General features: G+C 38.8%; 1 long non-coding RNA gene and 1 other non-coding gene across 2 annotated transcripts in view; both read left to right on the top strand.

Annotated features, from left to right (window-relative positions):
- Window positions 1-8,901, top strand: part of LOC126481473 (uncharacterized) — a 107,609-nt gene extending 98,708 nt beyond the window's left edge. The window contains exons 2-3 of the long non-coding RNA XR_007587574.1: window positions 4,993-5,226; window positions 8,247-8,901. This is a non-coding gene — a long non-coding RNA (uncharacterized LOC126481473). The remainder of the gene's footprint in view (window positions 1-4,992; window positions 5,227-8,246) is intronic.
- Trnas-cga (transfer RNA serine (anticodon CGA)) lies at window positions 5,773-5,847 on the top strand. The gene has a single exon. It is a non-coding gene; the product is annotated as a tRNA-Ser (tRNA).
- Window positions 8,902-12,723: the final 3,822 nt, after the last annotated feature.

Here is a 12,723-nt window from a genome sequence, read left to right as displayed (position 1 = left end):
GAGATGTTCACTCGAAGTTACGACAATCATAGGCGTCCGCCGAGTGGAGGGTGAGTGGGTGTGCAAAAGGGTCTCTGACCCCCTCCACCTCCCCCCCCCCCCTGCCCCCCCCCCCAGAATCTAGAGTACAAATTTTTTATTCATCACAGAATTTTCAAACAAGTGTATAACAGAACGAATGATCACAGCTGTTCCACGGATCGAAAGAAGTCGCTAAAAGCAGCTCTTCTTTGCCGTGCCGACTCTCTTTATCTTCGAAGTATTGTTGTCTAGTTAGTTACGAGGCGCTTCCTAACTATTGTCGAATCAGATGCCCTGTCACTGTCTCCTTAACGTAATTAACAATAGTTAAACGCAGCGCTTCCTGGAGCATTGTTTGGTTTCACAGAATGCCACGTGCGGAGCCGTTACACTACGCTATGGATTAAAATTTGTTTTTGCGTTATCACTTCCGAGAAAGAGTTGTTCAAAAGCTCTTTACGACTGGTAATTTTTGTTTATAACCAACAGTATTCCCACTTCTGATGATACCCTACTTAAGACTTTTGCATTCAGTACCAATAAACATTAGATCGTCAACTTCAAAAATGAGTCTCATCCATAATTAATTTAATAACATAAAAAGGTCTGCTTTGAAGATAGCGCTTACCTTTTAATAATCGAGTTATAACAAATATACATATCGTGTGGATAACCACCAATTCTCTGGAATGTAATAAATTTTTTGTGTCACCTGTCAACTGATCAAGTAATTTCTATCTAAAATGGAAGTTTTAAGGTCTCGGCCTCTCCCCCTCTGGAAAAATTTTAGTGGACGCCAATAGTCCAATATTAATTAACAAAGCATTTAGCAATGAATGACGATGAAGTTATTCGTAGCACATCGGACTCAGGTACAATTCCGACTTCCGGAAAAGTTAGGAAAAAAGAAACTAGGTGTGACATGGGACACAGAGCTAGGCAGGTAGCAAATGCTTTAAATGTCACTTGCCTTCTACTCGTTGAGTTGTATAGTTAGTTAGTTGGTTGGTTGCGTGTTCCACTGACAAACAGCACGGAACGGAAGCCGTTATGATGAGGACCGCCTCAAGTGCACAAGAAATGCCCATATGAAACAAATATTTTAATATATATATATATATTACAATACAGAGTTGAAGCATCTACTATATTTATAGATTTATTTATTCCTATTCAAGGATTCATCTATGGTATAGAAGGAGTTGTGAAGGAGATATGATTTCAATTTATTTTTGAAGCTATTACTGCTGTCTGTCAGACACGTTATTTCATCTGGTAATTTGTCGAAAATTTTTGTAGCAGCATATTTTTCCCCTTTCTGTGCCATAGATAGGTTGAGCAAAGGATAGTGTAAGTCTTTCTTTTAATGGTATTATAATCATAAATGTCACTGTTGTTTTTAAACTGGTCCATGTTGTTGAGAACCAATTTCATTAGCGAATAGATGTAGCGTGAGGTTGTTGTAAGAATTCCCAATATTTTAAAAAGATGCCTACAAGATGTACGACTATGAACCCCACACATTATTCTAGCCACTTTCTTTTGAGCAGTGAATACATTTTGTCTAAATGTTGAGTTACCCCAAAATATTATTCCGTATGACATCAGAGAGTGAAAGTATGCAAAGTATGTTAGCTTCCTAATTTCTATATCCTCAAAATTGGCAATTATTCTGATCGCAAAAGTTGCTGAACCTAGTCGCATTAGGAGTTCCAAAATATGAATTTTCCAATTAAGATTCTCATCTATATGTACACCCAAAAACTTAGTATGCTCTATCCTGTCTACTGACTTCTGTTGATGTGTTATATTTATTGAAGGAACTGCACTTTTTGCAGTAGAAAATTGGATGTACTGTGTTTTTTCAAAGTTTAGAGCAAGCCCATTTGCAGAAAACCAATTAACGACTTTTCCAAAGATCTTATTTGTATCATTTTCAATTTGACTTTCTTTTACTGGATTAATAATGATGCTTGTATCATCAGCAAACAGTGTCAGTTCAGCTTCCTGTTTCAGATAGGAAGGGAGGTCATTCACATCATCAAGAACAGAAGGGGACCCATGATTGAACCACGTGGAACAGCTAATGTAATTTCACCCCAGTTAGATGAAGTGGTAAAGTTATTTAAATCACTTGACCTATATAAGGAAACTTTTTGCTTCCTGTTCTGTAGGTATTGCTTAAACCACTCATAAGCTATGCCATTTATACCATAGAATTGTAATTTCTGTAAGATAATGTCGTGGTTCACACAGTCAAATGCTTTGGAGAAGTCACAGAAAATTCCTATTGGTGACATCTTACTATTTAAAGACTCTATTATGTGGACAGTAAAACTGTATCAGTGGAACAGCATTTTTGAAATCCGAACTGTGATTTACTAAGTATCCCATTACTGTTGAGATGGCTAACCACTCTTGAGTACATTACTTTCTCAAAGATTTTTGAGAATGCTGTAAGCAAGGATACTGGCCGATAATTATTGACATCTGTGGTGTCCCCCTTTTTGTAGGGAGGCCTGACAATGGCATATTTTAACCTGTCTGGGAAAATACCTTGAGTTAGTGATGCATTACATATGTGACTCAGAACACTAGCTGTAATTTCTCCACATTGTTTTAATATGTTATTAGAGATGTCATCTACTCCAACAGAACATTTATTTTTCAGAGATTTAATAATTTTACTTATTTCACAAGAGGTTGTTAGGTGAAACTTAATCTGACTAATTTTTTTCAAAATAGGCTCTTCCATGTAATGCCTAGCTTTTTCTTTTGAACTGTTCTCACTAATTTTTTTCTCCTACACTTACGAAATGGTTGTTAAATACATTAGCTACTTGTGTACTGTTGGTTAGGATGGTCTCGTTCTCTTTAACAGTAATACTTCCTACCCCAGTGGTTACTTTTCCTGTCTTCCTTCTAATAACATTCCATACTGATTTTGTTTTGTGGCCAGAGTTGTTAATTTCTTCTCTAACATACATATTTCTTGATTTCCTCACAACTTTTCTCAGTATGTTACAATAACTTTAATAGTATAAAACTACTTCTGGATCTTTACTAGTTCTTGCTGTCTCATACAGTATTACAACTGAATTCATCTGAGGTCATATTTATTACTGCAAATAGGCAACACAATTGAACGCGAACGTCACAATGTGTCAAACATCGTCGCTTTTACTGGTGGTGCGGGAGCAGTGGCAAATTATAGTTACTTTGTGATTTAACAAATGTGTACTTTTTAAATTTCCGCTGGCGACTTGTGGCAGTGGGTTCAAGAAAATTTCCCTAGGAGATGCCGGAACGTGTTACGGTGCCTTCCTGCCGAAATGAATCCACGCCAGCGCGCAGTGATGTACTTACCTGGAAGCATATGTAGAATGACCCATGACGATCTTTCGTGCTTCGCGAGAATAATTTCTTGCGACGTTCATCGATCTGTTCATTCCTACAGAGCACACTGCGTTGTTACGATGTGAGAACATTAGACAGAAAATATACCCAAAGTTCAAATGGTTCAAATGGCTCTGAGCACTATGGGACTTAACATCTATGGTCATCAGTCCCCTAGAACTTAGAACTACTTAAACCTAACTAACCTAAGGACATCACACAACACCCAGCCATCACGAGGCAGAGAAAATCCCTGACCCCGCCGGGAATCGAACCCGGGAACCCGGGCGTGGGAAGCGAGAACGCTACCGCACGACCACGAGATGTGGGCATACCCAAAGTTCAAATCTGAAGCAATTGTTGTTGTGATCGTAACTATCGCATTCTACAAGTACGTATTTGATCCTGGCTTCGGTATTTAACGCTTGGTCTCCCTCTGAAAATTAGAACTACACATATTACAATAGCTTAACGAATTAACGATTTCTTGATGCTTCAAGACGTGTCCTGTCAACCTACTGATTGTTTTAGGGAAGTACTACAGTAATTCTCTTGTTCGCCCAACACGATTCAGTACCTCTCCATTAGTTATACGACATAACAATTCAAACTTAAGTTCTTCTGTAGCACCACATTTCAAAAGCTCCTATTCTCGTCTTGTCGTCCATGCTTAATTTACATACCAGGCTGCATACCAAACAAATATTTTCGAAAAGGCTTTCAGCCAGTTAAATTTATATTATATGTTAAGCTGTTTCATTTATTCAGGAAATTTTTTCTTGCTACAGTCTGTCTATGTTTTTCAAGTGTTTTACTTCTAACCAAAGCAAAGAGCATTCAGCGTCTCGTTTCATGATCTATTACACACTCAAACACACACAGACACACACACACACACACACACACACACACACACACACACATACATATACCTCCCTAGCCCTTCTTGACATAATTATGCACTTTCTTTTAAGCTTGTTTTATTTTCATTTACAAGACACTCTCCATCAGCGCCGTATTTGCAATCTAAAGACAGCTGGGCTGACCCCCGAAAAATGTCGGGATAACTAAGCTGCGAATAAATCATTTTAGAGCAATTTTCGGATTAAGCCTCTAACAGCGTACTTAAGGTTTATTATTAAACTACATAAAATTTTGCTATGTAATTTATGATTTAATGAATTAATGAGATAATAAATGAAAAGAATTGAAATAATAAATGTATTGAACATCATTCATCAAATCGTTATGCACAAGTATATTTTTATTAACAAAGAACAAAAAGTTGAGCTTCATATCTATGCCAAAGTCTTATTTAGTTTGTAAAAACAACATATTGTAGGTATAAGATAACATGTTTGTTAGGCAGATAAAAGATAACAAAAGTACTGAACAAGCAAAGAAATTTTATTTACATCTCATTCTGAAAGAATCAGCGTTGACAATGAAATTACAAATAATCTTATTGGCTTTATTGGTTTGCGTCTACACTGAAAACTAACGAAGCTACTTACACCGTCTTCATAACTTAGTTATCTTAAAATTATCACTTCTGATACTTGAACATGTCTTTAGGATGGGTACTGGAAGAACGAGTAAAATGGTTTCTGAATCTAGAATAACTGAAAGAAAACAGAGAGTAAAATGGGTAGACAATGTGGAAGAAGATACAAAACCTCTTAGAGTCTAAGTGAAGCGGAAAATCGGTTCGCAGAGGCCAGAATGGAGGAAAATTGTTGAACAGGCTAAGATCTACGCTGGGCTGTAATGCAACGAGAAGAAGACCTTTCTCCGCTGCTGTCTGTTATCGTAAGTGACAGGTATATTCTTAGAGCGTTCTCGATATGAGGAAAGGAAACTTATTTTAGAAGTTTTTACATCTACATCTTCTGACTAAGTACCATTTTTTAAACTCATGATAAAACTTCTTGAAGTGAACTGTAATATTTCCTGAATGACCATCAGAGTGATTGTTATGTGTGACAACTAAATTCTAAGTTGCAGCAATTATCTCTTTGTTGATAAGTATACTAAACTTCCAGAATGAGATTTTCACTCTGCAGCGGAGTGTGCGCTGATATGAAACTTCCTGGCAGATTAAAACTGTGTGCCCGACCGAGACTCGCACTCGGGACCTTTGCCTTTCGCGGGCAAGTGCTCTACCAACTGAGCTACCAAAGCACGACTCACGCCCGGTACCCACAGCTTTACTTCTGCCAGTACCTCGTCTCCTACCTTCCAAACTTTACAGAAGCTCTCCTGCGAACCTTGCAGAACTAGCACTCCTGAAAGAAAGGATAATGCGGAGACATGGCTTAGCCAGAAGTAAAGCTGTGGGTACCGGGCGTGAGTCGTGCTTCGGTAGCTCAGTTGGTAGAGCACTTGCCCGCGAAAGGCAAAGGTCCCGAGTTCGAGTCTCGGTCGGGGACACAGTTTTAATCTGCCAGGAAGTTTCATATCAGCGCACACTCCGCTGCAGAGTGAAAATCTCATTCTGGAAACATCCCCCAGGCTGTGGCTAAGCCATGTCTCCGCATTATCCTTTCTTTCAGGAGTGCTAGTTCTGCAAGGTTCGCAGGAGAGCTTCTGTAAAGTTTGGAAGGTAGGAGACGAGGTACTGGCAGAAGTAAAGCTGTGGGTACCGGGCGTGAGTCGTGCTTCGGTAGCTCAGTTGGTAGAGCACTTCCCCGCGAAAGGCAAAGGTCCCGAGTTCGAGTCTCGGTCGGGCACACAGGTTTAATCTGCCAGGAAGTTTCATATCAGCGCACACTCCGCTGCAGAGTGAAAATCTCATTCTGGAAACATCCCCCAGGCTGTGGCTAAGCCATGTCTCCGCATTATCCTTTCTTTCAGGAGTGCTAGTTCTGCAAGGTTCGCAGGAGAGCTTCTGTAAAGTTTGGAAGGTAGGAGACGAGGTACTGGCAGAAGTAAAGCTGTGGGTACCGGCCGTGAGTCGTGCTTTGGTAGCTCAGTTGGTAGAGCACTTGCCCGCGAAAGGCAAAGGTCCCGATTTCGAGTCTCGGTCGGGCACGAGGTTTTAATCTGCCAGGAAGTTTCATATCAGCGCACACTCCGCTGCAGAGTGAAAATCTCATTCTGGAAACATCCCCCAGGCTGTGGCTAAGCCATGTCTCCGCATTATCCTTTCTTTCAGGAGTGCTAGTTCTGCAAGGTTCGCAGGAGAGCTTCTGTAAAGTTTGGAAGGTAGCAGACGAGGTACTGGCAGAAGTAAAGCTGTGGGTACCGGGCGTGAGTCGTGCTTTGGTAGCTCAGTTGGTAGAGCACTTGCCCGCGAAAGGCAAAGGTCCCGAGTTCGAGTCTCGGTCGGGCACACAGTTTTAATCTGCCAGGAAGTTTTTTATACTAAACTTGTTAAGAAAACCAAAACTAGTTAAAACGTCTCTAACCTGCACTGCAACATTGATTTCAATTGATCTATGACATGGAGGGATCTATTGCTTCTTAAACTTGTTGGTTTTGTATACAGTGATGTCCAGGAAATTTTGTCTACTTCAGACTCAATTGTGTGTTTTGGGTGAACTGTGTTTATATCTCCGTGTACTTGTTTTATCCAGTGTCGGTTTTGTTTACTAAACAAATAATATCGTTCACATTGCAGTACTTTGTACTGTATTGGATATATAATTCCACTGGATATGTTGTTTTAGATGTGTTTCAGAAATATTTTGGCGATGCACTACTGATGTACTGATCCATTGGCAGGTCATCTTTTTGTAAACACCACTTGAAAATAAGCTGTCATATTTGCAACTTTCAGTATTTGATTTCCTATTTCCACTATTCAAAATAGTCATCTGGATGAAGTTCTGTTTCATTCCTTTTATGTCAACAAATGAATTTTGACCTCACAGCTGGGTGTCTTTTAGTCTGCATGATCTGACTGTACGATGTGGAGGATATGGTGCCTGTTCCATTAATTAACTGTGAACATGACTGTACATTTGAAAGTATTCTAATTAGAATTTATTTTAGAGAATATGAGAGACCACAACATATATGTAATATATTGGTGTACAAAGGTGCTGATGAAAACTGAAGGGTAGCAACCACAGGGTTGTTTATATGACAGTTAACTGGGGGACAAATACTGACTGAAGAAATGGAACAGGTCAGATGTATATGAAGAAACTTCTCCTCCTGAATTATTGTGAAGTAACGCTAATTTTTTTTGAAAATGAGATAGGAACTGGTAAAAGTGTAAAATAAAAGGTGAAACACTTCAAATCACATTTTCGACATTGAGAATCTTTGGTAATCTTCAGTGTTGAAAGTAACATGTGTAGTGAAGTGACTGATCAGAAAGATTTCGTGTATTCTGGGTACCTTTCTTTTCCTTGCAATAGTGTGTGATTTGATATAAGTATTATGTGATGAAACAACATCAGTGTTTTTGTATGGATGTTTTGTTTCAGTGGTAGAATGAATGTCTCCATATATTATGATAACTATATCTACTGAGGCAATGCGTATGGACACTTTATGATTGTGTTATTTTAGCCACGGATTCTGAGATATACTAGTACAATTTATTACTATATTAGATTATGCAGATAGCACATTTTGTCTGGTATAATGCTGTATTAAGTTAAGCTGATTATAGATGATGAGTCTGTGCACATGCCACTGAAATGACTAAGATGTGCCATTATATTCATGTATTTATGTAATCCTTTTGTTTCCTTGGTTGGAATCTGTATGAATTTAAATGTGTTAAACATGTGAAATGACCCTTTCTAATGTATAAGCAATGCAAAAGTAGTGATGGTTAGAGAAGTTGTACATGTAACAATGTTGTTCTCTTTTTTCAGATGAGGTGGAGGAATATTTGGCATGACAGATACTACGATGTTATTCAGTGTTCTATATTCACAAAATTTCACTTTCAGCAAAAACTGTTCCGATCCTGATGCGAGTGCAGTGGGATGTATATGTGCACATGTAATCTGTTGTTGTTGAGAATCATTAACTGAAAATTTACATGATTTAACACACTGGAAGTAACATATGCAGAAAACTGATAGCAGTTTGCAGAGTATGTAATATGCAGATTTTTGAAGTGCACTTCCTGCAGTGTTGCCTGTGATGTAGTCTAATGTTCTGGTATGTGATGTGCTGAATGACACTAATGCGAAGAGATCCAGTGATGAGGAGAGAAAACTATTTCTATAGAAGGCTTTTTAAGATGTATTTTGATTGTGTGCGGAAAGAGTCCATTTGCAATATGATATTTATAATAATTTTCAGTGAAGTATGGATTACGCATGGTAATTTTCTCAATCTACATAGCGAAATTACTGAATCTTTCATGATGTGGATGCATGTTTCACATAAGGAAATCCAGTCTTTGTATCTTCATGAGGAGAGTATGTTTTGGGGATTGGTAGAGAATCTGTTTGCTATTAATTCAGACAAACAGTAGAAATGTTAATTTCGTCACTTTTCCTGTCACTGATTCGTTATTTGTACTGATTTTGTTTTGTTTGACTTTCTGATGTTATGAAACACTGAGTGTTATGTGTTTTCTGAGCATTATTAATACATGTGCTGTTGTGATTTAATTACCTTTTTGAAGTCGTTGTATGAATAAAACGATCAAGCGTTCTTCCAAATCAATTTCTCCTTGTCAACCAGTTTCCTGTCCAGATGAGTTCGAATCCTGCCTCGGGCATGGATGTGTGTGATGTCCTTAGGTTAGTTAGGTTTAAGTAGTTCTAAGTTCTAGTGGACTGATGACCTCAGATGTTAAGTCCCATAGTGCTCAGAGCCATTTGAACCAACCATTTTGCAGTCAGCAGTCAGCGGTCAGCATACGATCAATTGATGTGAAATGCAATACTTGCCTTAAGGGATTTGTTTAATATGATTTACATCAAAACTACCAGTAATTACTGTGGATGTTATTCTTCACACTCCGTGCATGATTTTTCAGCATGAAAGGTAAGTGTCAATGTTGATGCAGCAGGCCATAGGTATTTATTCTACAGACAATGTGTTTATTCAGTGTCTTATATTCGTATTCTATCATAATAGGATGGATCAACATGCACACAACACTGAACAGGTCTATAAGCCATGCTGCATTACACATTTTCGTGCTTAGTGAAGTGTTGATTGTGATTACATTAACATAAATTCAATCTGTTTAGCTATGACCATTACAAAATTGTTGGGCAAGGTAAGTATTCTCTACCTAGGTAAGATTCTGTAACATTTTTGCATTCATATTGCTTTATCAGTTTCTTTTAATGGGTCCAAACAGTGTATGTGAGAGGGTATTTTTTACTTAATTCAGGGCATATTCGGACTCACTTCCATAGGTAACCCATGTTTCAAGCCTAGCAGGGACCTTGAGAACTCTCAGCTGACAGTGAACCAGTTCTGATCTGTTACAAGCTTGAGAATGGCTTCAGTTCCTTCTACATGCACGTCTGTTGGGTTTCCTTGTTTCTGTTGTTGTTTCTGAAAACACTAAATCTTTCTTCTATTGGCACATTTGTGTACATAGATGCGATGTCAAAGAACATGAGGTTTGCCGCTGGTGGTATATTTATGTCTTACCTTTTCTGTATGTTCCTTGGTATGTTATGGTTCTTAATTTTTATGAATTTTATTTTTGTTTTATTTATACATCAAGTTCCGTAGGGCGTAATTAAAGAGCAAATCTCTAAGGTCATGGAACGTGTTAGTGCATCAAATTACAACATAACAGTAATAACACATAAAAATAAAATGTTTATGGACCTGAAAAAAGTCAAGCCTTAAGTTTAAGTAAACACAATCAACTCCACAACAAGAAGTCTCTGCAGCACGTAATCAGGCCGGGACAGCTGGCGGCGTGCATGCACGGCCGGAGTTGTATGGCACTAGCTGCAAAAACTGCTAAGTTCTTCGCCCAGCGCACCTGCATACTGGAGTTGAGCAATCAGTGAACCTGTCATGAAAGGTCAACCGTTGTGACATCTCTTCATTGATTGCTGGTTGTTGCAACCTGATTATAATTTATTAGTGAAGTGCCCCAGCGGTATCTTCTGCCTTGCGGCCGTTAACGTTCCAGTTACCTGCCCTGGTCGTTAGCGTAGTTTTGTGGCAGTGTGTTTTCCTCGCCGTGTTGATGCTGTCCGGCACGGCGTGTAGTTCGACAGATTGGTGTTGTTCTATAATTTTCTCTTTGAGTGTTTATTGTGCCTTGACTGTGTTTATACGTCAATTATTAAGACTAAATCCTGCTGCGATCCTCGTCCTCGCTGGTACTTTTGGTTGTCGTGCTGTTGGTCGGGTGGAAGGGAACTGATTAGGCGGTTGGTTGGTTCGTCAGCCATCCGTTGGTCGTGGTGCAAACCGATTATTTAATGTTATGCTTGGCTGCCTGTCTCACCTAAACTGTGGTTAGAGTTTCCTCCCCAGGCCGACCCTTAAAACACTTCTGAGAACCAGGCCTTCAGCTGTGTATTAATATTGTCTGTTTTATGTTTAATATATGGCCTTCAGCCGAACTTCAACTTTAAGATTAGGCCATCAACCGTGTTTCATTTAAAATTCTTGTTGCTCTGCATTTAGACCTTCAGCCGCATTTGTTTCAGAATCTGTGGCTTTAATATGTAAATCCTTGTCCATAAGGTTTATCTTTAATTATCTTGAATTCTTGAAACGGCCTTCAGCCGTATTCTGTAAATGTTTATCTTAAGGTTGTCTGTAATTATTTTTGAGTAATTGTTTGGACCTTTAGCCGACAAGATACTTCAAGTTTTCTTAAGATGTTTTTCTGTTGTACTGTTTAAAGGCTTATCTTTAAAGTCTCTCTTGTATTATGTAAAGTGATTTTTTTTTAATTGGGCTTTTAGGCGAAGAATTAACTTGAAATTTTCCTCAATATGGCCTTCAGCCGGAATTTGTAAATGCTTGGCTTTAAGGAATTTCGTTAGCTGATCTGAACTATTATTTCGGTCTTTAGCCGAGAAGATATTGTAAATTTTACTTAAGTAAGGCCTTCAGCCATTACTCTAAATCCTGGTGTTTTAAAAGCAATGTTTTAAACTTATTCTGGAGAAGTTACTTGGGCCCTCAGCCGTGAACTGATCTTTGTTGTTTTAAAGAGAAAACTGTGCATTGGCTTGACGAACAAAGTTGTGTGTGTTCTTATATAACTATCAGGAACTGATCTTGTCCCCTTTCCACAACCTGATTCGGTCTGTCCTGCGAAACCAGGTTTCAATTTCTTAATAATTTTCTTGTGTACAATTACTTTCCTTGACCCTTGTTTGAATTATAAGACAAAACTGTATATTGAATTATGACATTTCTACAGTAAACTTCAATAATACGCAATGTTCTAACAATAAGAAACTGCATAATAACAAATATTAAAAAAAACTAGGTTACCGTATACGTTGGCTTACATAATTTCTCTTTTAGTACAATCCCACTTACTGAGGTTTTTTTTTCATGAAAATGTATTATTGCAAAATCTTTCTAAATACTGTTGCCTCCACTGCACGGCAGGCCGGCTTCCATCCTTTTCGCACTAAGTACATTTCCAGACGAGCACACAGTGCCTGCTACTCTCTTCAAAAGAAGCAACCTCTCTGACCAACGTCTCAAGAAGGGACTTATAAAGAATAAATGGGCATATCGATACTATGGAGGTTGAGTACATTCGTCAGATTCACATCTTCCTTTACATTTACGTTCAAAACTTCTTGAAGATCTAAATTGCAAATATGACAGTTACCTTCCAGTAGGCCAGAGGTGACCGATCGGAACGCTGACGCCGAGTCTGGCTGCCATCACGTTCACCTGCTGTACAATGTCGGGCCACCGTGATATCGAGATATCTGGATACTGCGCAATTTGACGAGCGGGCCAAATGGAGGCCCACAATGAGGCCACTTTCGCACTGTGTTAAATGCTGATAATGCTGTCTCAGACGAGTGCATGGAATATCCGTGTTCTTCATAGCGATCTCTCAGAAGCGAACGCTGTTCACGGCCCTTATATACTCTTACAAGGGCCTGTTAGCAACAGTAAAGACAAGCAACACAAATGCAATCTGGTGGGCGTTTTACATTTCACAGAGAATTGCGAGTGTAATCATTTATATACCCGCCAATGATGCGTATATGTTTGACACTGGCATTTGACCATGTCTTCTGGACGTTCACACAGGATCCTGTTGGATGATATTTCTTCATTCGGCACTTCTCTCTTCCGTAGAAAGTCAATAAAGATATCATTTTGTTTTTCAGCTCCTGAACTGGCCTAGTCATTTCGCTGCTTATGTGCTTTGAT

Source organism: Schistocerca serialis, chromosome 5, assembly GCF_023864345.2.
Source record: "Schistocerca serialis cubense isolate TAMUIC-IGC-003099 chromosome 5, iqSchSeri2.2, whole genome shotgun sequence".
Classification (NCBI taxonomy): domain Eukaryota; kingdom Metazoa; phylum Arthropoda; class Insecta; order Orthoptera; family Acrididae; genus Schistocerca; species Schistocerca serialis.
Note: the sequence above shows the minus strand (reverse complement) of the source record. Positions and strands in the feature narration are given on the sequence as shown.